Raw genomic sequence first — 26590 nt, 5'->3', positions numbered from 1 at the left:
ACTCAGGCTCACGTCCATCGAGTCAGTGATGCCATCCAGCCATCTCATCCTCTGTCGTCCCTTTCTCCTCCTGCCCCCAATCCCTCCCAGCATCAGAGTCTTCCAACTACTTAGATTATTTAAATTATTTTAGATCTTCATTGTTCATCATAAGATGGCATCATTGGCCATTCACTTGATAAGATTATGTTTACAAATATAAATATGAGCTCTGAATTATATGGGAGAATATCAATTTAAAAAAGATTATCATCAAAATGAAGATAGAAAATTGGAGGGAAAAAAAAGAACAAATCACAACCTATACTCTTTTGGAGAATTGAAGACTCTAGGGAATTTAGAACTCTTTCCCTTTGGTTACTCAGTGCCTAGTATACAGTGGGTGCTCAATAAATATTTGGGTCTCCAAGAGGAAAAGAAACTAGTAAGGGAAAAGAAGGCAATAGCCATTTCTGTGGTTATTATGGAGAGGCGGGTAAGATGCTGGGATGTAGAGGTCTGTGGACCCACAGGGCTCACTTCTGGCCCTCTGGGTTGGGAACAATTAGGAGCTGGGCTGACTGGGCCCACGACATCAGGTCTTGAAAGGATGACCTAATTATCAGCGGCCGTGGGTAGAGGGTGGGGCTGAGATCCTGCTCTTGGGATTAGGGCAGAAACTAGGACTGCCCGCCCTGCAGCTGGGGCCTGTGTGTAAGACAGTCTGGGAAAACCAGTCCAGGGTGCAGGGTGAGTGAGAGAACCTCCACCCTGGACCACATCCTCCTGAACAGTGGACCAGTCACATCAGATACCTTTATATGAAGCCCATCAGTGCTTCTATTTTGTTCAACCGGAGAAGAATTACTTTTAACCTGAAGTTCCCAGTAAACAGGATTCAGGATGCAGCAGTTTCTTGAGTGGATCCAGATGGCCCACATCTGTAGCACTGCAGCCCACAGCAGGGTACAGATTCCTGGGTCCAGCCCTGGAGCTCAGGATTCCTTCTGGGTTCTTTGGAGCCTGGTATATCTGCATTTGAAACATGCTCCCACGTGATTCAGATGTGTGAGGGCCGTTTCCTTGAAGGCACGGCAGATCTGTTTTTAGCTAAATACGCTGCTGAGTCAGTCTTTATTGATTTGCTACACTGCACAGGGCTCTGGGGCTGGGTCTCTGCAAGAGGCGATTGTTCAACTGTGTCCCCCGTCCTCTCCTCACTGTATGCCCCACACTGGGCGACTGCTATCTTTTTCCTGTAATTAAGCCTCCCTCTGGTGCCCTGGTTTTACTCGCTGGCTACCTGTATTGTTCCCCTGAGTCAGAATCCATGCTGGCATTTGCCTCTTTGTTCCCCTGGGATCCAACTTCCTGAAGCTGCTGGAGTCACCAGGTTTGTGGAGCTTGCCTGCGCTGAGTCCCATCAGCTAAGGAGCCACGCCAGTCCCAGGGCGCTGCTCCCTCATCAGCCATGGCCCATGGGATAAGAGAATCAAGGACAGCCATCCGGGTCGGGCTGGAGGTATATTTTGCTAGGCAAGCTGGTTCTTTCCTTGGGAATTTGGAGTCTAGTGTCATTACAGACTATGAGGAAATTAGGTGCCAGTTTTGTAAATTTTTTGGATTAATTTTGAAGTTGTTTAATTTATACCTAGAGTTGAGGAACATAGTAAAAACAACAGACAGTAGAAAGAAGTGTGGCCAGTTAGCTGTGGCAATCCCAGCCTTCCTGAGAGACCTGGCTGCTTAACTCACCCTGGGCATGCGAGTCCTGTCTATACACTCTGCTGTGGACAGGGCAAGCCCTGACTAGTACAGTCCATCTGCCTGCTGCCCTGAGCCTATGTCTGCTCTCCATGTCCCTCCCCACACGCCCAGACAACCCCCAACCCCAGTCAGCACAGTCTTACTTTACCGCTCTTACTGCTCGTCCCTGTGTGGGGTGTGGACCCAGGGTCTCAGGTGCCTCATTTGGGGACAAGCCTGTCCTGTGACCAGTCGTAGCCCACATTTAGACTTCAGAGTAAATGCTGTTTTCATTTCTGATCCACTCTTATATTTTGGAAAAGAATACCACTTCCTGATTTTTGAGAGACTGGGCCTTCTCTATTTCCATCTTTTCAGCTAAAATCATAATTATCTGAGGAAAGAAGTGTGATTTAGGAAGGAAGACAATGGCACCCCACTCCAGTACTCTTGCCTGGAAAATCCCATGGACAGAGGAGCCTGGTGGGCTGCAGTCCATGGGGTCGCTAAGAGCCGGGCACGATTGAACGACTTCACTTTCACTTTTCACTTTCATGCATTGGAGAAGGAAATGGCAACCCACTCCAGTGTTCTTGCCTGGAGAATCCCAGGGATGGGGGAGCCTGGTGGGCTGCCGTCTATGGGGTCGCACAGAGTCAGACACGACTGAAGCGACTTAGCAGCAGCAGCAACATTTATTTTGCAGGATGCTGAAATTTTTATTTGAGGCCTTGATTTATATAAAAATTCTGGCACAGCTTTCTTCTTCTTCTTTTTTTTTTTTTTTGGTAGAGGGGGCTTTAGAGTTCCACATTTGTGGCAAAAGGGTTCCCTAGTTGTGATTTCTGATGTAAAAGTTGCTAACTTTCATGCTTTCTATATCTTGCTTTCACAAAGCAACAATCCATAAGATTATACCTGTTTTTCCTTAGCAGTTTCCCAGGACCTGTGATGTTTCATGCTCCTAGAAGTCATTGCTGATGTGCAGTTAGTGTGTGCCTGTTTTTAATTCTGGAATATATCTGTTCCCTTTTTCCTCTCCTGTTCTTTTCTCTTTAGCACTAGAGTGCTCATCTCTCTAGAAACTGAATCAGATTGTTCCTAAAATCAGGACTGTATCTCATTGTCAAAGTTTATATCTGAGAGGCTGCAGTCAGCATGGTTGTGGCATTTACTGAGCTCTTGGAATTCTCTCAAGCTGAAAGGCAATGATATTCAAGAAGATGTTTTCCTGCTGGTTGGGACCATCACTCAGACCTGGGACTTTCGCTTTTGTTGGCGCTAAAAGATGGCACCAATGATGGCACCAATGTTGGAGTGTGTTCCTGAGGGTGTGTTGGAATATAAGAAATACTTAGTGGGACTGAACTAACTGTAAGGCCCCATGCTGGGGGCTACAAGTAGGGCAACAGTAACTTTTATTCTAGGATCTTTTACAATAATAAAAGAGAAAAATGGTTTACAAAAATGACTTCTTTAGGACTGCAAAATTCTAGAGCCAGCAGGAAACTAGGAGATGATCTAATCTGTTGGTTTAAATGTTTGCCTTAAACCCACACCAAGCAATAAATTTAACATCGAGACCCAGTACACATGGCCATGGGCTTCCCAGGTGGTGCTAGTGGTAAAGAACCTGCCTGCCAATGCAGGAGACTTAAGAGGCGTGGGTTCTATCTCTGGATTGGGAAGATCCCCTAGAGGATGGCATGGCAACCCATTCAGGTATTCTTGCCTGGAAAATCCCTGGTGGGTTGCAGTCCATTGGGTCGCACAGAGGTGGACACGACTGCAGAGACTTAGTATGCAGGCACACGGTCACAAGGACATACATATGTAATTGCAACGTGCTTTACACATACTTCCTTGTCGTGTGCAATGTCCTCTAATATTTTCTGCTGGTTTTGATCTATTTTATTTCATTAATTAAAAATCCTGTTTGTAATAAAACTCCTAGAAGAGATCATAGTAAAACATTCTCTGACACAAGCTAATGTGTTCTTAGGTCAGTCTCCCAAGACAATAGAAATAAAAACAAAAATTAACAAATGGAACCTACAAACTTACAAGCTTTTGCACAGCAAAGGAAATCATAAACAAAATGAAAAGACAACCCTCAGAATGGGAGAAAATATTTGCAAATGATGCAGCCAACAAGAGCTTAATTTCCAAAATACGCAAATAGCTCATACACCTCAACACAAAAAAGCAAACAACCCAATTGAAAAATGAGCAAAAGACCTAAATAGACATGTCTCCAAAGAAGACATACAGGTGGGCAATAGGCACACAAAAAGGTGTTCAAAACACTAATTATTAGAAAAATGCAAATCGAAATTACAGTAAGGTACTACCTCATACCAGTCAGATGGCCATCATTAAAAAGTCTACAAATAACAAATGCTGGAGAAGGAGTGGAGAAAAGGGAACCATCTTATAATGTTAGTGGGATTATAAATTGGTACAGCTACTATGGAAAACAGTATGGAGGTTCCTCAAAAATCTAAAAAAAGAGTTGCCGTATGATCCAGCACTCACTCCTGGGCATATATTCCCAGAGTAATGATGCTTATGATGTGTTCTTTGTTCTGGCTTTGTCCCCAGTCTGGGAGTGAGGAGACTGACCAAATCAACCTCTCAAAGACCATTTCTGGACCTGCTTCTTGGGATTTGCTTCAGGGCCAGTTTATCAGCTATGTTAGAAAATTCTAAGTCTTACTACATCACCATCACAACCCACCTTTGGCTTTAACCTAGAATACTCAATCACCTATCTGTTCCTAATGTTTTTGACCTCTCTAAAAGAATCAAATTTACCTTCCAAATATGAAGATTTGCCACAGTAACATATTAAAAAGACTAGGCCTCAAGCTCTGTACAAAGTTCTGAACAGGAACCTTAGAGGGCAGACTTCTCAGGTTTGCACTCATGAAGCTGTGTGAGTTTGGGTGCATTTATTTAAACATCTGTCACAGTACTTAGTGTCTCTCTAGATGCAAATGACATCTGAACCATGCAACAGCTTGCTGTTGCTTACATGCTGTCTTCAGCCTGAAGGAATATGAGTATGGCTCTCTAAATTATTCCTAATGGAGCATGAACATTTTCTATAACTCAAAATAGTCATAATTTCATAGGATTCTTCATCTTTTTGTGATTTGAAACTGTTATGCCAACCTGGTCCTTGGGACCTGTTTCGTGGATGTCAGGACAGATTTGAGTAAATAAAGTAATTTATTGGGCCATATAGTAAATATTTACCAAGCACTTACTTTGCGCGTGGCTACGCAGAAGGAATGATTTGAATGCCTTATGCTTCTAATGAGTTGAATTTCCCTTTGTGTTTGAGGACTTCCTCTAACCCCAGACCTGGAGTGAAATTCAAGGATTATAAATGCTATTCAAATGAGAACAAAAACACCCACCCCCACCCCAAAGTCCTCTGTAAAGTGAAACTTTGCTTCTCCTGGCAGGCAGGATAATTCTCAGATGACAAGGGGTATATTTTTTTTCCTTGGGCTCCACTAATCAAAGTGTTAGCTTGTCTTGAACAAGCTTTACCCACCTCTGGTACCTTTCATCTAACACACCGAAGTTTTCTATAAATAGCAATTATGTCTTATAACACCCTTGTTGGCTCCATTTGATGGAGAAGAAAAGTGAGGTGGTGCAAGATTCCATTGCTTACAGAGGAGCCTCTAGTGAGGCATGATGCCTTGTTTGCTGAGTCCGGCTCTGTCTTCGGGTAACCAAAAAGCACAGTACACAGCTCAGCAAATTAAATGCTTTGGTTTCTTGGTTTGCTTTTCTGACTAGCTGGGTTCACAAAGTGGGCTAATACTGTATGATTCCATTTATATCAGACAAAGTTAATCTATGGCGTTATTTGTCAAGATAGTGGTTATTCCCCTTATACATGACTGGTAGGACTGTTAATTGGCATAGTCACTGGGAAAAACAGTATGCAGGTTTCTCAAGAAACTAAATGTAGAACTACCATATGACCCAGCAATCAAACTTGAGGGTATATATCTGAACAAAACAAAAACACTAATTCTAAAAGAGGCATGTACCCCAAAGTTCACAGCAGCATTATTTATAATAGCCAAAATATGGAAACAACCTAAGTGTCTATCAACAGGTGAATGAAGATGCGGTATATGTATATGCCATGGGATACTGCTTAGCCGTAAAGAAGAATGAAATTCTGCCACCTGAAGCAACACAGACGGACTCGGAGGGCATTGTGCGTAGTGAAATAAGTCAGGGAAAGACAAATACAGTATGATATCGCTTATATGCAGAATCTAAAAAAACACAAAACTAGTGAAAAAAACAAAAAAAGAGGCAGACTCACGGATATAGAGAACAAACCAGTGTTTACCAGTGTGTGTGGGGGCATGTGGGAGCGGAGAGTACAAAACACTGAGTGTTAAGACAGGCTCAAGGATGTATTGCACTACAAGGGGAACCGAGCTACTATTCTGTAATAACTATAAATGGAAAGCAACCTTTAAAATTGTGTTAAGGGACTTCCTTGGTGGTCCAGTGGCTAAGACTCCGAGTTCCCAATGTAGGGGGGCCCAGGTTCATTTCCTATTCAGGGAACTAGATCCCACACGCCTCAACGAAAACAGAACATGTGTGTCACAACAAAGATCAGAAGATCCTGCATGCTGCAACTGACTTGGTGCAGCTAAATAAATAAATATTAACAAAAAAAGAATTCAGACGAAGTGGTGAATGAGTTTTAAAAAAATTGCATTCGATGCATGATACTGGATGCTTGGGGCTAGTGCACTGAGACGACCCAGAGGGATGGTATGGGGAGGGAAGTGGGAGGAGGGTTCAGGATGGGGAACACATGTATACCTGTGGTGGATTCATTTTGATATTTGGCAAAACTAATACAATTATGTAAAGTTTAAAAATAAAATAAAATTAAAAATAAATAAATAAATTTCTTTATAAAAAGGTGGTGATTTGAAAAAATTCACTGCATTTATAATCTGTGCAACTTTTCTATGTACATTATACTTCATTAAAATGTTTACTAAAAAATGTATCCATTTACTATCTGCAGAACAGTGTTCCTATTATATTTGCAAGATAGATTTTGTTATTCCCATTTTACAATTGAAGAAACAGCTTGAAGGGTTTAAGTGCCTTGTTGAAGGCCACACAGTTCCAAGTTACAGAGTCAGGCTCTAAGGGGACCTGCCTGGCCCTCAGGACCACAACTTCACAGCCTTTCCCCGGGTTCCTCCCTGCCAAGTTTTCAGCCCCGCTCCCACTTTGGCCATGAGTGAAGATTTCTATGGAGAAAATCGTTCCTTTTGTACAACAGCTATAGAGCTAGAAGGCTTTCCAGCCCACTTCCTCCAAGAGTCCAGGAGGGTCTGTGGGGCCAAGTCTTCTGAGGCCTGTCCTGACATTGTGACCAGCTCTGTGGTGTGAGTGTGGCCCTCTCTATTGCTAGCACCTTTTACCAGCTCTCAATTCCCCTAAAAGATTCAATAAGGGGAGCAGCATTCGAAACAGACGGATGGTATTCACCTGTCACATAACAGCTAAAAATAAAAAAAGGGGAGGTGACAGTGAGATGCCATTGGTGGCATATTACCAGCTGATTGACACATTCTCATTGTTATTTCAAGTGAAAGGAAATACCTAACGCACAGTTGGCCCTGTCATCCAACATGGCTGTAAATTCTGGTCACTCATTAGTACAGTTTGAGCCAGAAAGAGGGTGTTCTGCATCTCGTTTATACAAAGGAGAATGGTACATTGTGAAAAAGTGAAATTTAGACTGCTTAGCATAGGCTAATTGGATCAATGCTGCATCCAAGGATGACTCCCTTCTACATCCTGGAGAGGTAAGTACTGAGAGGCTGGGCCAAGATCCTGCTGCAAGAAGACAGCTGTGTGTGGGCTGATGTGCCTTTCATTTCAAAAATGTGTTTTTCAATATAAGTTGACTCGTTGAATTAAATTAGAATTTTAAGTGGAATTTTGAGATCTTCTGAATAATTATTGGAAGTCCTTGAGGCTTTATTTCCATTCGGGTACTGACCCTAATGTGCTCCTTTTTATGTAGATGTGTGTTTTTAAGTGATGAAATAGGAATTGATGAGTTTGGCTTAGTGGTCAGGCTGTAAGAAGGTGTCACCATAGAAACCTGAATCTTGAAGGAAACAGTTTGCCTGGGGCATGTTTTGAGTATTTGGCACTTGACATTCGGAGGTTCTGGATGAAGTTTTCCTGTCTCATGAGGGTTCTGTTTACTGAAGAGTTCCAGCAGGACTGGCCTGCTTTGATACAGGGGAAGCCGTTTCTCATGGATATATTAAACTTGGGGCCCCTATAGAGAGAAAAACCTCAGCAAATATTATTATTTTTACTTAATTTTAAAGTTCAGATTTCTTAAGGAGTGGGGAAAGGCATAGCAAGCAGGAAGGAAGTAATAGAACCTCTGAACTGCACTTTGGGAATATTTTAAATGAAAAATTACTTCCATCATAAGGTTCAGTTCTTTTCTGGCAGCTCTTCTACTTACAGAGACTTTCACAAGAGTGTGTTCCATCTCTACTCAAGCTGGGCTTTTTAAAGTATTAACAAAAGGTGGTCCATTCAGAAACTTTTGCTTTGAGCGCCTAGAATTTCAACTTTTATCCTTGGGGTGACTCTACATTCCTTAAGCTACTTCTGCCAGTTGTAGCAAAATTTGCCAATGAGTAGGATTTATGGTAAGGACTAAAGTTGAGGATAGCATATCCTAGTATAGGCTTGGTTTCATAAGATTTACTAGAAATGGGTGTATGAGACTTGAATGCTCATTTTTAGGACACATAGACTCTAACTCACTGTATTTCTTATTTAAAAATTAAAAAGGAAGGGAAGTTCTCTGCTTTTAGACAAAAGTGTGTTGGGATCTATGGGGACAAACTGAGAACTGGTTTTTATTTCATTGCTTCTGAGATGCAGTGGCTGAGAAGGGACAGCTAGTCTTTCAGGAAAAACAGAGCCATCTGCTGGTAGATTGGCAGACTTACTTTTCCAGATGATCCAAAGACTGGGTACGGGTAATACTTGCAAGCTGGCAACAGATCTGTCACTGTTTATGCTGTCTCTGTTTTTAAAGAGCTGTTGTGTCATCATGGAATGAGAATGTTCAATAAAATTTACACATACAGTGTACCAAGCTATGTTGCTTTCGTAAGACTTTCTCTTGACTATATCAGGATCAGAAAAGGTGTGCTTTTGTCTACTCTTGTTTTTTGCCTCCTTTTAATCAGCAGCCTGCAGTGAAAAGCCCCAGAAGGGAGCAGCTCTGTGAGAAGGGGTTGCTCATTTCTAGTTGAGCCAGCAGCTTCTGGAACAGGAAGTGTTTGACCTGGGTCTAAGCCAGCATCTCTGCCGGGCGGGAGGCTTCTCAAGTCTCAGGGTGGACTTCCGGGGGGACTAAGCAACACTCACTTCTAGGACTGTCATATAGATTAGATGAGCTTTTTAGATGCAAAGGTTAAGCATGGTCTAGAAAGGCTCTCAGGGGCCCTCCTAGGCACAGTCACCGTCTCTCAACTGGCCTCCAAGCTCAGAGATGAGCTCTGTTCTTCACCTGGTGTTTTAAACTCCCTGCACAAAAGCAGTGTAAGCTCAGACCCAACTAACCCCAAACAGAATGCATTACCTCCAAGAGCCTCCCTGCCCTCACCAGGCTTTGAAGCCGTTAAAGCCATCATCCGTGCTAAGAAGTTGAGGCATCTGTTTGTTGCCAGAGCCTGTTCGTGTCACTATGAGCACAAGCTCTGGAGTCATGACCTTGGTTTTCTCTTCCTTTGATGGGGACAATAACACCCCCTGCCAGGGCTGCTGTGATGGTGCCACAAGATGAACTCACAGGTTCTTAGCACAGAGTCTGGCCGACGGGAAGACTCAGCATGGTTACTCACTTTTTAATAACATGGTCTCACAGATGCTTCCTCTTTTCCCCATTTCTATTGCCTCCAGGCCTGGCTTAATGCAGCCTCTGCCATCTTGACCTCCCAGCATTCAAGCTGCTACTCTCTTCCCTTCTTCTTATAAACTGTCACCAAGCTAATGTCCTTTATAGCCCTTGCCGGGCTAGTTCCTACTCAGGAAAACAGACAGACTTCTTAAGTAATCAGCCAAACTCCCTCTCCTGGTGTAAATCCTTTAAACCTGGCTCCACCTGCTATTATCCAAGGATTCTCACTAATCCTGATGTACAGACTCCACCCCAGGCAGTAACACACCTTGACCATTCCCTCTGTATCCTGGTCCCTTCTCTTATGCTATTTCCTTTGCTCTTTATGCTCCCTTCTCCCATCTTTTAACCTTGCCTGAATTTTAAGATGCAGCTCAAATCTCACCTCCACTGTGAGTTTTCCTCCAGCTCTGCAGCTTATAATGATTTTGCCTAAGGACTAACTCCTATTACCCTGCTGCTGCTACTTTTAAGTCGCTTCAGTCGTGTCCGACTCCATAGACGGCAGCCCACCAGGCTCCCCCATCCCTGGGATTCTCCAGGCAAAAACACTGGAGTGGGTTGCCATTTCCTTCTCCAATGCATGAAAGTGAAAAGTGAAAGTGAAGTCGCTCAGTCATGTCCGACTCTTAGTGACCCCATGGACTGCAGCCCACCAGGCTCCTCTGTCCATGGGATTTTCCAGGCAAGAGTACTGGAGTGGGGTGCCATTGCCTATTACCCTAATAATCCTAAATTCCTATTGCACTAAAAAATCCTACCCAATAGCCATAAATTAGAAGTTACTTATTCTCAAAGTTTTATTACAAGTTCAGTGAAGGGCCTGTGTTAATTCACCTCTCTGTGCCTCAGTTTTCCTCCTCTGTAAAATGGTGGTAATGACAGTTCCCGCCTCACAGGACTGTTGCAATGATTAAATTAATGTATGCAAAGCCAGAGCTCAGCACCTAGAAAGTGTTCGATAAGTGTTAGTTATTATTTTTCTGGAAACATGAATAAGGGATCAATACTGCTTATTTGATTGCCAGCTGTGTATTACCAAGAAGCCATCAGGTGCTAGACTTGGGCCCTTCAATGTCTATCTGATCCAACATTGCGTATCTTTTAAAGAAGACAGTAATGCTCTTGACAAATATTTATGGAGCGCCTACCACGCTCCAGGGACACACTGTACTGTTGTCAGTGCCAGTCTTTGTTTATTTTTACATATGTGGCCAGCCAGCTATTCACACCTGGAATGAACAGTATAGATCAAATATATTCATCATAGAGGATTTGAGTTCAAGTCTAGGCTCCTCCACCCATGTGGCCATGAACAAATAATTTACTACATCTGACCCTGACCTTTAGTTCCTCTATGTAAAATGAATTCTAAAGTCTTTCTAATCATGATCTGTCAAAAGAACCAACTATGGTTTAAATCAGATGTTTTCAGGCAGATAGTGGCCCTCACACATACACACACACACACACACACACACACACACACAGTTCATTTACATGCTCTTTAACACGAGGCCCTATGGTATATTTTTAAAAAACTCTCAGTGCCAGCACCCTCCTACTTCCTTACCGTTGTTTAATGCATACTTACCAACAAAGGGCAATTGCTCTAATTGCCATCTTGGAAAAGGAATGCTTTTGTTTTCCAGTGGCTTCCAGGTATGGGTGAGCCATAAACTCCACCACCTCCCTCTCTCCCTTCCCTGTCTGAGTCAGAGTTTCTGGAGATAGGGCTCAGGAACCCGTGCATTTGACAAGCACCCAGGTGACTCCCCTGCACATTAAAGTTGACAGTCCATGGAGTCTGGTCCACGCATATCCAGTTTAAACCAACTATAGCTAAACAGAAGCTAGATGTGGATGAGGGCTCCATTCAGTTCTGGTTGTCGGATGGCCTGGATTACCAATGCTGCCTTGTTACATGCCAACTCCCTGTCACCCAATCCTCAAGTATGGTGTCCTCATGAACTCTCTCAGTGGTCTTAGTCGCCAATGGGGCTTTTTCTTCTATGCTTGGCCTTCATGATGCATGGCTCCCTTAAGGAGGTTAAACTCCTTTGAAGGCGAGATCTGCAACCTGGGCATGATTTGGGTGCTTGGATTTCTCAGAAATAGGTTGCTGCATTCTGGCAAGTAGCAGTTTCTAGAGCAGATTCTAGATTTTGGACCATGACTCAATATGAGAAACCCATTTTATATGGAAACTCAGGGTTCATACAAACATGCATGCATGCTAAGTCGCTTTAGTCGAATCTGACTCTGCAACCCAGTGGAGCCCACCAGGCTCTTCTGTTTATGGTATTCTCCAGGCAAGAATACTGGAGTGGGTAGCCGTTTACTCCTCCAAGGGATCTTCTCGACCCAGCAATTGAACCCGTGTCTCATGTCTCATGCATTGACAGGCACATTCTTTAACACTAGTGCTACCTGGGAAGCCCCCATACAAACATACACCTGTATAAATATGCCCAGTGAACAGATAAATACATCCATCATATCTTTGCCCTTTGATATTTTCTTTTTTTTTCCAGTGTCTATCTTTTTTAAAAACTGTTTATTTTGTATTGGAGTATAGCTGATTAACAATGTTGTGATAGTTTCAGGTGGACAGCAAAGAGACTCAGCCATACATATACATGTATGCATTCTCCCCCAAACTCCCCTCTGATCCAGGCTGCCACATAGCATTGAGCAGAGAGCCCTGTGACATTTTCTATTCTATTTCATCAAGTAGATGGTCATTAGGAGCAAAATCCAGGCAGATCTAGAATCTGTGTTGAAAATCTGATGGAAGCTGCAGCTCTAACCTTCATTATTTGTAAATGATTTTGGGGTCCACAATCTCCCCAAATCATCTACAGATTTTAGGCGATGCAGTTTCTTGCTTGCATTTAAGGAAGCATGCCACGCTGCTTATGAAGCAGGGTGACACTGGGTTAGGCTTCTCTGAGCTAGATGCAGAATTCGTTTTAAAGTATGACGCTCCTGCAATGCACTTTCAGAATATCCATGGCAAGGCAGGGGTTCTCCGTCTTGGGAAAATAGTTGAAAATCTTCTCAGATGTTTCCTACTCTCCTCAACTGTCCTGGGGGCAGGACATCAACCCTTTGAAAATTCACTGCAGTTGGAAGCCAGTTTAGTATTTTCAAAGTGGAGACAAAGCTGGGAATCTTTCCACTATTAATAACAAAGTACTTGCAGTATATCCCACAACCAATAGTGCGTGGTCACACCATGGCTGAAAAGCTGGTTCTGCTTGACCTGACTATACCTTCCCCGGGGGCCTTCCAGACACTGGCCTCCCCTTTCCACATGCCATTCCTTCTCCTACAGTGCTTCCTCCCTGTCTTTCTGAATGGTTCTTACCTTCCAAGATTCTCTGTTTGAACCTCAATGACACTTTCTGTCTGTGCTGGGTAACTCCCTGCTTATGTGATTGATAGCAGATATATACTTCTTAACTTCAAATGAATGGATGAAAGGAATAGGTCTTGCTCTTTTTTTTTTTTTTTAAATTACCACCATGCCCTAGAAAAACAAATGCTCAATGAGCATTTCCTTCTACAAGTCCAGACACTGAGGCTGGCACACAGGCCTTAGCTTACCCTCCTAACTGGTGCCCAGAGGCAATGTGGCGAAATGGTCATCAGAACAGATTTGGGTTCTGGGTAGCCTGGTTCAAGTTTCAGCTGGACATAGAAAGTTCTCTAAAAAACATGGGAGAAGCAAGGTATAGGTCAGTGAGTTTACTCTGCTACCATGTATGAGTGAGAGATTCTGTGCTCACATGTTTGTTAATGCTTGAAATTTCTTTGGATGAATCCAAAAGAAATTAAGCAGTAGCACTTTCCTAAAGGGCAGGAGATTTGATTATTTTTCACTGTAAAGCTTATAGTTACCCATGCATGTATTGTTAAGTTGAAAAGTTTAAATTAAAAAATTTCCAGTTTTGTTGCTTCCTAGGGGTGTGATTTTTAGAAAATTGTTTGATTTTCCTGATCTTCAGTTTCTTCATCTGTAAAATGTAGCTAAGAAAGCCTACCTGAATGGATACATGCTAAAGTTGTTTCAGTCATGTCTGACTCTGTGAGACTCTATGGACTGCGGCCCACCAGGCTCCTCTGTCCATGGGATTCTCCAGGCAAGAATATTGGAGCGGGTTGCCATGCCCTCCTTTAGGGGAATCTTCCTGACCCAGGGATTGAACGTGCATCTCTTAGGTCTACCTTCAGTGGTAGGCGGGTTCTTTACCACAAGCGCCACCTGAGAAGCTAACCTGCGTGGACTGCATGGGTTAAATATGATAATATATACAAAATACTTAGCAGAAGGCTAAACACATTTCTTGGAAGAATTCACAAAATGGTTAACTGACCCAAGTCCTTGGAATTCAGTCCCATGCTCTCCTGTTTTAACCCAAAGCTTAGAATCCTAGAAACTTAAGTCCATTTCATTTCCATTGCTGTGTTTGGCGGTTCTTAACAAGGTCAGTGAGATCAGCCCTGGGATTTCTTTGGAAGGAATGATGCTAAAGCTGAAACTCCAGTACTTTGGCCACCTCATGCGAAGAGTTGACTCACTGGAAAAGACTCTGATGCTGGGAGGGATTGGGGGCAGGAGGAGAAGGGGACAACAGAGGATGAGATGGCTGGATGGCATCACTGACTCGATGGACATTGAGTCTGAGTGAACTCCGGGAGTTGGTGATGGACAGGGAGGCCTGGTGTGCTGCAATTCATGGTGTCGCAAAGAGTCGGACACGACTGAGCGACTGAACTGAACTGAACAAGGTCAGTGTCTGGCGAGGGCACTGTAACCCAGCCACCCGCACCAGGGGCTGACTCTTGGTTTCACCCCCTCAACAATCCTCCTGCTTCCTTGTTACCTGCAAGAACTCTCAACTATGTTCCTTCCAATGTTTGTTCTTTCATTTAATCCTTCATATACGCCTTAGATGACACTAACGAGCATCTTAAAAAACTGGAAATTCTTGAATTGAAGCAATGAGCTTCTATCCCGAGGTCCCTAACTTCCAGCTGGTTGCTTTTGCCAAAAGGAGAGAGCTCTTTAAGCAATGATTCACTTCAGCTCATGTTGCCTGAGTTGGTGTAACTTTGTTAGAATTTTCATGAGTCATATTACTTCTTTGCCTTAACTTTATCTGTTCAAGTGGTTACAGGATGATTTACTTGCTTTTACTTAAGTCATGGGAAATAAGTAGAAGGTTGAATTTCCGGGGGCTAGTTGTTGGTGCAAAACGATTGTCAACTCCTGCTATTCAATCGCTTTTCCTGAACTCTTTTGGTAGTAGTGCTATATCGAATTGGATGACTTTCCATAGTCTTTTTCCAGAACAAGATGTATTCTAACCTGAAATGGAGGTCAGGGAGGTCAGGGAAGAATACTATAATGTGCCACTGTCGAATCACATTAAAACAAAAATAGCTAACATTTGTTGAATTTTTTACTATACACCAGACCCTGAGCTAAGCACTAGGTTTAGTTCTTACCCTCACTCGACAAGAACTGGTCCCCATTTTTTCAGCTATGGAAAGTAAATGACTTACCTGAGAAGTTAATCAGTGCCAGTGCATCCACCTGGACCACTTGGCCACAGAGCTCATGCCCTGAAGCACGACATAGATCAACAAGAAATAGATCAGGGATCCAAAACCCTTTAAAGGGCTAGACAGTAAATATTTTAGGTTTTGAGAACAGAAAAGCACCATAGACACTATGTAAAAAAATGAGACCATATTCCAATAAAACTTAATTTATGAATAGTGAAAGTTTTCCCACAAACAGGCCAGTTTGTGGGGAAAAGGAGACTCTCTATTAGAGGTTTGCTCAGCCTATCCCAGAACCTTCTGGACTTTAGCTAAGGCCTGAAAGGAAGACAGGCTTCCCTGGTGACTCAGCGGTAAAGAATCCACCTGCCAATGCACTTGATGTGGGTTCTATCCCTGGGTCGGGAAGATCTCCTGGAGAAGGAAATGGCAACCCACTGCAGTATTCTGCTATTCCAGTATTCTTGCCTGGGAAATCCCATGGACAGAGGAGCTTGGCAGGCTACAGTCTTTAGTCACTAAGTTTACACGACTTAGCGACTAAACAACAACAAAAGAAAGAGATAAGGAGAAATGTGACCATCCTTGTCTGCCCCGATTCTGACACTTGCATTTCCTATTTGTCACTTTTCACCGGAATTCACTCTTTGAGCTCCCAAAGCTCCCTGTGCTCCTGGGTTGCCTGGAGCCTCTCTTGGGTGCCCCACTTAGATCACCCTTCCCTAAGTAGTTTTTCTTCCTCCTTCTCCCCCATCTTCCCATTCCTTCAGATAACCAACTTAGCTAAAGTGCTTTATAAAAATTTGCCTTAATGTATTTGCATTTTTAAAGGAAGCTTTTGGACAGAGGAATTCAACGGTAAGACTTTCTGAAGCCTTTAGCCTGGGAAGATGAGTGAGGTGCACTGAAGGTTGGGGAAGAAACTACTCACACTGTCTTAAAATCATACTTGGACAGATGTCTAGTGAGGCTGGTCCTGACCAGAGGACCCAGGGCTTCCTAAGGCCCCTGGACTAAGCTTGGATGTGGCAAGTGATGGGCTACTGGGGATGTGCTGTGAGAACCTTCAGGGGCTCTTTACAGAAAGGCTGAAGAGGCCAACTTGGTTCAGAACTAACAGCTAAAGGATCAATGAGCTGAGGGCTGCGTGCAGGAAGTGGTGACTTACCTCCTAGGCCCACTTAGGTAGATTTCTCTGAGGTAACAACCACTCCAGGCACTTACCTCAGCAACCGAAGAGCCCACGGGAAGATGCTGCAACATCCCTGTGGTTCTTTTAGCTACATCCGGTGGTTCTTAAGTACTGTATGCGGTGGAAGCTGGTTGAACCCCTGGACAGAGCAGAGGAGGAGAATGCCGGTATTTTGAAAGGGGCATGTGCTTCCCTGTCTGTTTTATGTTTCCTGAACTTTCCTATGACTTGTGATCACTTTCAGCCCGCTACCCACCTCCTCTCCAAATGTAAACTACTAACACTTAATCTTGTGTTACTTACAAATATGTTTCTGAGCCTACCAGATCATCTGCACCTAGCTGTTTCCTCTTTTATCCTATGCCAACCTCACCAAGCATAAATACAGGTCCTTGTTGTCAGTCTTCCTGTGAAGGTTGTAGGATACATGACTCCTTCTATTAAGGATCCATCTAAGACTAGACCTGTCCAAGGAGGTGTGTGTGTGTGTGTGTGTGTGAGTGTGATATTCTTGGAGTAACTGCAACTGGGTAAGGATAGAATTTGGCAGGCTCATATTTAAGGAATAGCAAGATAGAGAAAATGCCTGACCATTATCCTCACTGAGGTAGAATTTTCCCAGCAAAATACCTTTCTTTGCAATAGGCTAAGTTTTTTTGTTTTTGTTTTTGTTTTTCCTTTCTTTTTTGGGGGGCTAGCTAAATGTGTGTGTGTAATTTTGGATTTGGAGAAGCAATGGAATGTACTGTTGTATTTTAATTTTCTTAGGTTTTGGTTTCTTTTTTCTGTCTTCGGGTTAGGTCAATTCGTAGATAGACTTCTATAAGCCCAGACATTTCATTTTCTGGGGAGGAAAAAAAGTAAAATGAATAATCTGTGTTATTATTTGATTGTCCCATATAGCTTCAGAAAGGAAATGTGTACAGAAAATATCTGTCTTTGACCCTTCCTCTCCCCACCCCTCACCCTGGGGTCAAATTTAGCTTTCAGAGGTGGCCTATAATAAATATCGTTATATTGACACAGTGAGTTGGACACTCATCAATATTTGAACAACATTGCAAAGTGGATGATATGTGGGAAGCATTATCTTTGGCTTCTGTGTCTGCCTCTGAAGTGTGGATTGAAGATGGTTTGATTAATTCAGAATGTTAAAGCTAGAATGAAATACTGGGAAGCTCTGAGTTCCGGGCTCTATATATAGACTTTTTTTTTGGCTGCTAAACAGTTTGGTGATTCCATTCACTTCATGCTGCTTTTTAAAGACCTATGCTCTTTTAGCACACCCACAGGTTTGAATTTCTGTTCCTGTTTGAACAGAAGAGAGGAGCAGTGAATACAGGCAAGATAAAGCACAAGAGGAGGCAACCCACTCAGACAACTTCATTTTCAGACGTCCTAAATTCTAAAAGAGGGATGGGTATTGTTTAAACTTGTCTTTCAATTTACGTTTCTACATGATCAGTCTAGGGACACGATGTTGCACGGTGACGTCCCTTACATATTTGGAATGATGATTAGAGCTATGAAGGTGTGTGGTAATAACGAATACCATTTATTGAGCATCTACCACATACCAAGAAGCTATGCACGTGTTTCTCTTTAGTCTCACAATAACTCTACCGGTGGATTCTGAGACTAAGAGAAATTATGGCACTTGCTCCAAATTACAGTTAGTGAGTAGCAGGACAGCACTCAATCCCGGTCGGGCTGACTGCGTCCGGGCGGTGCTGTTTCAGCTTCGTTGCCGGGCGCCACCTGATCCCGCTAGCACAGCGCATGCGCTAGGCCCGCCCTGCGCCTGGGGAGCTTCTCGCTTCCTTTGTCTGCCCGGGCTGGTGTCGGCTCCAGGTCCTGAAGCAGCTGGGCTTTGTTTTCTTGTGTGTTGTGTTGTTTGCGAGCCCTTTACTCCCTGAATGGTTTCTTCAGCGTACAATTAAGAGATATTTAATGTTACCGAAATGTATGTTCACCATCTTGTGAGATAAAATGATTCTTGGGGTTCAGACACAAAAGTCGGCTAACAGAGCAGCAGAACTGTTGGCAAGGAGTAACATTTAATAGGTTGTTACAGAAACACCTGGTAGCATAATGAGTTACGTGAGATGAGAGAACCAAATATGTGGACTTCTGGGCTGTAGAAACAACAGTAAAATGGGGATAGCACAAGCCCGTGACACTGATCTCTCGTTCTGATTTTTTTTTTTTTTTTACGATGCATTCTTTGAGATACCGTTCCTATTTGTAATCATGCCTTACTCTATTAAAAAACGATCCTTCTATCAAATATGATTGATTTAAAATTGCTTTTAAGAATAACTGTTTTTAGGAATACTGTTTCAGGGAACAGTTTACAGAAATCTCTACCATGATAGTTTCTTGTTAATATATTGGGGAAGTTGGGGGGCACTCCATTATAGTTTGTAAATTACCCAGGGTCTAGGATTAGAATCGTTAACAAGAGTACTGCTGACTTAATGTAAGCTGTAAGAAATGAAAACATAGGAAGGAATTTTGAATTTGCTTGGTCATTTTCTTTTCAAAAATGCATTGAAATGATAAAGCAAGGCTTTGTATCGTGTTACCTAGCTTTGCTTTTACTTATTTACATTTCCTAAATACTGCAAAAAAAAAAAAAAAGCCAGAATCCTAGTTATTGTAAGTTTAAGCCTTCCTCCCTCCCTCACCTCCTCTTCCTTCCTTCCCCCCACCCCCTTCTTTCTCCCTGGTGGGAATGAGACAAGCACTTGAAATATATATTAATCTTTTTATTTGTTTACAGATATTATTTGAAGTTTAGCTTCCATACTTTTCTTCCTCTATATTAAAAAAATAAAATGTTTATCCTGAAGCCAGTCTTGTTGAAGACTAAGACAGAGACAGATCTTAGTTATAAGGCGTTTTTATAGAGACTGTGATAGCAAATGAATTGAGAGAAATGCTATTTGATGCACCATGGAAATGTAATGTTATTGTCTTCCTGTCAGTGTAACCTGGAGTGATATATAGCCACCTCTCCCTGGCATGGGAGATTAATGAAATGACTCTAATTTTGGCAATCCTTGCACACTGAGAGTGGGTAACATAACTCTAAGTTGATTTGTGTAAAGGGTGGAGCTGACCTTAAAAAGCGTATCATAGTATCTAGTCATCTTGGTGACATTCAAACTGCTATTTCAGCCCTACTCAAGGCAGGCTGCCCAAAACCTCTCTGCCTCTTTTGTGGTGGTACCAAGATGACACTGTGACTGTAGCTGAACTCTCATCCACTATCAGATGATATACCCTTTCAATGATTGTGCTTGCCAGTTAATAAAGTCACTTGGTACTTTGATCTGTTTTTAAAGGAATAAATGTATACTGCATTTTTAAAGATTCAACCATTTTTTGGCTGCAGTTTCACCTCCACTTCTTTCAATTATTTATACTACCTAAGGTGCAAGGGCTTCTCCTTTTGTAGCTCATGTGATTTGTTTCTGTGGTAGCTAAGAGAATGGGCTTTGGAGGAAGACTGATGAGGTTCAAATTCTCCCCCAGCACTGCTGCAAAACACAATGCCTGGCACAGAGTACAATTATTATTATTATTTTTTAAACAAAACTTGCTGAGTGTTTTGGTTCAGTACTTTTCTCTAGACCAGTGGTCCCCAACCTTTTTGGCACCAGGGACCAGTTTCATGGAAGACAAATTTTCCACAGGCTGGGGTTGGGGGGTGGGGATGGTTTCCAGATGATTCAAATGTATTACATTTATTGTGCACTTTATTTCTATTAGTATTACATCAGCTCCACCTCAGATCATCAGGCATTAGATCTCAGAGGTTGGGGACCCCTGCTCTAAACACCCTATATTAACAGAGACCATCGATCATCAGTGGCCACTAATATCACAGAAAAAGACAACCAGATACCATGACGATTCTGATGGAAGTACATGACACCTCTAATAAAGTGGTCTTGTCAAAAAATCAAACCTGAATCTAATCAGGCTCAATCTACCACCACTGCTCAGAAAATAATAGGGTACAGAGGGCAAAACCAGAATGTGGGAAACTCTAGGACAGATGACTCTGTGTCTTCAAGAAGTGAATGGCCAGGAAAATTAAAGTGGGGAGACAAGGACTTATAGACTAAAGAGGATACGAGTCATGACAACCAACTGCAACATATGGACCTTATTTGGGCAATTCAAACAAACTGTAAAAAGCATTTAGGAGACAACTGGGAAAAGTGAACACTGAGTGGATATTTGATGAAATTAAAGAACTACTGTTAATGTTTTAGTGGTGATAATGGTTTTGGATTTGTGGGTTTTTTAAAGTTTATTTTTAGAAATGTGTACTTAAATATTTTAGAGATATGCACATAAGTATAATATTTATTTAAAATTTGTAGATGAAATGATATGATGTCTGACTATAGATGAAATAAAATAGCTCTGAGTTAGTAATTATTGAAGCTCCATGATGGGGAGGGAGGGATATTTAATCCTGTTTTCTCTACTTTAATGCATGCTGACATTTTCCTTGAGAAAAACTAAAACAAAAGAATGCAAAACATTCTTAACCACCAAAGGCAAAAACTCTGCCAAAATTTAGTAAGCACTTGATCTGAAGCAGCAAACTCCCAGAATGCCTTAGCACCTGATATTTTCCATCCACATCATGGTACCTGTTTCTAAGTCATTGATTATAAGAGGCTTCCCTACTCAGGTGCGTGATTTTCCCCCCAACATGGTTTATTACCCTTAACAGAATTTGAGAAAATGGCTGTTTCAGGTTAGTTTCTGTCACCTGCCTCTGAGGTCAAATACTGCTATCAGGATTTGACAGTTGCTATTTGGCTCTAGTACTTAAGGTCATGGTCATTCCATTATCTTCCCAAGACTGCAATTTTTGAATCTGACTTTACTAGATATCAGGTGCTCAGTTGGCCGTCTTTTTATAGATGACATCAATATCAAGTGGTATAAGAAAGCTTTCCCAAACCATGATTGCCTTATTCATCAACTCATAAAACTGATCAGGAAAATGTGCAGGAATCTGTTAATGTGGTAATTAGGAAATAAATCTAAAACCTACCTTTGTTGAATAAATAGGCTTTGAAAAAGGGGTGGTGATAAAGTTCCGACAAACAAATGCATCTTACTATTTAATTTGCTCTTCTTTCTCTTGACCTATACTTTTTCCTCTGTGACAGTCTCTCCAGATAGCAACTAAGAATACTTCTCTTATCTGAGTGAAGATAGCCATAATTTGATAGCCTGGGTTCCTTTTGTTGTTATTTTCCTATCTTGGAGAAATCCAGAGCTAAAAGATTAGATACATTAAAAAAAATTTTTTTTTAATTATCAATTCATTTGGCGTAAATAAGATCCTGTCTTTCTTTATGCCATCACATTTTATCAAGACAGGCAACATAAGTTTTTCAGAAATAATAAGCAGTTTATCAGAATTCTGGAACAAAACATTTAGTGTTTAAATGAAAGAAAAATACTTATTAAAATCACCATATTAGGGAATTCTGATTAGCTCTTAAAAATCCGTGGCCGCATTAAAAGTTGAAAGGATAAGCAAATGATACAAACATTCTATCAGAGAAAGAATGGTGTGAATATAGGTAACATTTATTTAAAATTCCACATATTTAATGAAGGATGTTAAATTTCAGTATGAGGTTGGAATTGAAGAGTTTCTGATCCCTGACAGCTTTAGAAGTTTCTGCAGAACACTGTTTCACTCTCCTTTTCAAATCTTGACTACCCATGTGCTCCTGGTTCCTGAGAGCAAATCAAATGCCTGTTGGTGTTTTCTCCACCTCCTGACAGTGGTCTCGGAGCCAGCGTGGTCACTCATCTGTGTGGACCAGGAGTCTCCCTTCTCTGTTTGTCTAATTCCTTTAGATTCTGCAAGAGCCAGTTTCAATGTTACTTCTGTGAAGTTTTCTACTTTGCTACCACACACCTCCCACCTCCCCAGATGATTTATACTTCTCCTCAGGACTTAATCTGCTGTGTAAACATTGCAGAGTTTAGATAACCGGCAAACTCAGGTCTGAACTCCCCCCAGGTCTCACCGGGTTGCTCTTCTTGGTTACTCAAAGGGCTCCCATGGATGTTTACTGAATGAAGGTGTTTCCTGTTTCCCTTAGGCCTCCATTTTGTCTTCTGAGTGCCTTCTCTATTTGCATTTGTAGGGTGCCCTTTGCTTCTGGGGTTGGGTGGGGTGGGGTGGGGTGGGGTAGTGGTGGTGGTGGTGGTTTCCTTTCAATTAACCCTTTAGCACCTCATACCCATCCTGAGCGGTGGATACAGAAGCTGTAGCCCTGAGTGTACAGAGGCAGACAGTTTACCCAAGGTCCAGGGTCAATCTGTGGGAGAAATATGACTGCTATTCAGAACCCTGTGTTCTCCTAGGCTAGGTGGATGACTTTATTTTGCTTTTTGTTTGTACCAAGCAGTGGTGAAAATAAATATTAGTAATATTTCTTACATATTCCCCACTTCTGAGAGATAAGACTCGATCCATTGTTCATTGCTCCACATCAACCCCGTGGCTGACTTTGAAGCTGTGTGCAAAGCACTGGGCCTCAACTCTCTCCATGGACTCCCGGGGCTCCCGGAAGGGGAAGTGACCTGAGATGTGGGTGAATCACCTCTGAGTTCTGGGTGCTACTGTGTTTAAGAGTAGGAGTCACAGTGGAGAAAGGAAACTATACCACAGTCTCTTGCATTTCTCTTTCTGATTCTAGTACTTTGGAGTCATGAGTATTTCCACTGAAGTGTGTCACTAAAATGTGACAAACTCCATTTCATAAGTTTGACCGCTTCTACTGGAACAGAGTAGCCGAGTTCCTTACAAAAGAGAGAATCACCCAGGCCAGGCAGTCACTGAGTCAGGTCTGAATTCGCTAGCCTGCCTTGCCATTTGGGGGTACCTATGGGGTCACAAAGAGTCAGACACGACTGAGCGACTGAACTGAACTGAACTGATGTGACTGGTGTTTCAGGGTTGAAGTTAGATGCATTCCCTATGAACACAATTCTATCTAGCTAAAAAGAGTTAGACCAAGGACTCCGTGTATAAATTGCACATGACTCTGCATCCCAGTTTACAATAAATGTGTCATAAAAATTGCTTAGCCGAGAGTTGCTATGCAGCACTGTTTAGCAGCTTGCTTCCAATATTGCATTTACAAAAATTACATATTTCATATAATCAAGCCTGTCTCTTACTTAATCATCCCACACATCATATAAATCTTTAAAATGGACAGGTCTATAAATCACTAGCATTTTTCATTTACCACTTATTCTAAGCCAGGCAGTTTCTTATTTAAATTGCCATACGAATAAATCTAATAATCCTTATTCACTTACATCATCTCAAACTTTAAATCTTATTCCAGCTGAGGTCATAAGTGAAATCAGTATTGAGGGCAAAACTAGCAGCTGTAACAACTATAATAGCTTGCCAAATTATATTAAAGGGCCCAAATAACATTAAAAAAATGAGGAAGAATTGAATTACATTATTAAAGTGTGATCTGCTGAATCAGGCAAATGCAGGGCCTAAACAGAGCTCCTGAATAGTGTGTAGCTCCTGTGCGGGGCTTGTGCCAATTGGAAGAGAGGGACACTTGCCTGAACTCTCATCTACACACCTCAATTAAGATCTAGATCAGAATTTTTCAACCTTGACACTACTGACACTTTGTGTCAGGCAAGTGTGTCTTGTGGGAGCCTGTCCTATGCATAGCAGGATGTTTAAGGGCATCCCTGGTCCCTGTCCCCTACCCCCAGTTGTGATGATCAAAAATTTCTCCATTGTCAAATCTCCCTTGCAGGAAAAATTATCCCTATTGAAAACTACTGGCCTCGATGATCCAACAGGATTGAACTGGGGCCTCTTGCAGGGAGAACCCAGGATGTTCTGATGACTCTGGGTTTCATAGACAGATGTGCTCCACATCGCACCACTTTCTGTAACATCAGTGCTGCCCGCTTTTGGGTGAGCAGTGAGTCCACTACAGTTCTCCGATTAACGGAGGTGGTAACAGGGAGAGGGACAGGGGAGAAGGAACCATAAGAAGGAGAATAGGGAGAACATTCACTGAACAGGTCAACTCTCTGAACTCAGGCACAACATCTCTCATGTTAGGGGCAGACCTTTCCTCACCTTTCCCATTGAATTAGCAGCCTGCATCTCCACTCTTTATGAGAATCAAGGGCATCACAGCCCTGACACTCACAGCAGCTCTATCAGCATGGCTGTGGGGTACAAATGATTTTTGTATGCAACTTACATGGTTCAGAAAGGTCATGTGATTTCATAGTGATCAAAGGAAAATGGTGAATGTTTGTCAAGGGGACTTTCAAATTTGAATAATTGGTTCATGAGAAACTTAGGATTATCAGGCATGTACAAATGCTGAGGGTGAGGAATCTGGCTTCCTCTCCTCTTATGGCTGGCAGATTGTATCTTATGATGGCTGGCAGAACTGCCGATAGTTCATCTCCAAGCACTGGAAGGAACTGGCTGCAATTAGTTTTCCCAGAAAGATTCTGCCAGGTCTTTGACAGACTAAGGACTTATTCCCCATATAAATCATTCTTGCTCTGCCACCTTAAATGCACACACTTTTCTAGAAGGGCATCCATCCTGTATCACCCAAGCCTAAATAAAGCAAATAATGCCATTACAATTTGAAGATGAAACTCCCTGACAGCTCAATGTAACAGAGTGCTGGCTGAGGGGCTTGGTGGTGGTGGTGGGGATTTGTAAGTATGGATTGGCAGTACCTCATGCCTAACTAATGGGAATGGTGATATCATTTATACTGGGGACCAAAAAGACAGAACCAGGAAACAATATCAGAATGAAATCTGTTGTGTTCAGGAACTCTCCTTTTTGAAAGGTTTTTGATTAGCACTGAGAATGGTAAAGCCATTCCATTGTCTTAAACCTGTGGTGACTTCTGGGTCATTGAGTTGTCAAGCCGATTCACTCTGTACAGGAAAGAGGTGATTAATCTAGCTCAATTTTACCTGTAATTTTGGGAACATCACTACAGCTTTCCTTTTGTTTCTCTGTATAAAACAGTATTTTCATTTGTGCTCTTTTAGAAATGAAACCAGTCCATTCTAAAGGAGATCAGTCCTGGGTGTTCTTTGGAAGGATTGATGGTAAAGCTGAAACTCCAGTACTTTGGCCACCTCATGCGAAGAGTTGGCTCATTGGAAAAGACTGATGCTGGGAAGGATTGGGGGCAGGAGGAGACAGGGATGACAGAGGATGAGATGGCTCGATGGCATCACCGACTCGATGGACGTGAGTCTGAGTGAACTCTGGGAGTTGGTGATGGACAGGGAGGCCTGGCGTGCTGCAATTCATGGGGTCACAAAGAGTCGGACACGACTAAGCGACTGAACTGAACTGAACTAAGAAATGAATTTAAAGCTCTCAGTTATTTCATTTAATCATTGTATGGAAGACCCAGATCATGCGTTCTGGTGCCTTCCCCGCTAATGAAAATGCCCCAGGATGCCTTATATTTAAGGTGGCATTATTACTTCAAACACAGAGTATAAATCTTCCCGTAGCGTATTTTCTACGTGTCTGCCAGTAGACGGAGTCAGGACGAGAAGGCAGGGAGTATCAGAAGCTTTCTTGGTGGCATTGGGCCCCCTTGCAATGGTTGTCACTATCTCAACCTCTGCTTTATCTTTCTACTAGCAATGAATATTGGCAGTACTTGGCACTGAGGCTCTTAGAGTGCTTTCTACACCTTTGTGAAACATGCTAATGTGTTTTCTGAGTTCCAACACTGATACTCTGTGATTCCAAGGCCTGGAATAAAGAGGAAGAGATGGACAGACAAGATTCCTTGGCCTCTAAATTGCACCATCCATGGGCTCTGCTCATCACCAAGGACATGAACCCCTTCATTCAAGGTTCCATGTCAGCGGTATGGGGAGCATGTGCTATTTGAGAAAACTCTTTCAAATAAACTTCTAACAGTAACATCGTTGCCTTTTTAGGAAAGTATCAAATACTTTTAAATCAGACAAGCAGCCAGCTGTGTAAACAGTCCATTCAC

At 42.4% G+C, this 26590-nt stretch overlaps 1 long non-coding RNA gene across 2 annotated transcripts in view; it reads right to left on the bottom strand.

Annotated features, from left to right (window-relative positions):
- Window positions 1-22097: 22097 nt before the first annotated feature.
- Window positions 22098-26590, bottom strand: part of LOC147374097 (uncharacterized) — a 39697-nt gene continuing 35204 nt past the window's right edge. For both annotated transcript variants that reach the window (XR_015162408.1, XR_015162409.1), the window contains one exon: window positions 22098-22397. This is a non-coding gene — a long non-coding RNA (uncharacterized LOC147374097). The remainder of the gene's footprint in view (window positions 22398-26590) is intronic.

This window comes from Bos grunniens, chromosome 4 (genome assembly GCF_055505025.1).
Source record: "Bos grunniens cultivar Pamir isolate PY7600 chromosome 4, Bosgru_T2T1.0, whole genome shotgun sequence".
NCBI classification, from domain to species: Eukaryota; Metazoa; Chordata; class Mammalia; order Artiodactyla; family Bovidae; genus Bos; species Bos grunniens.
The sequence above is the reverse complement of the archived record's forward strand: the minus strand, read 5'-3'. Positions and strand labels throughout refer to the sequence as shown.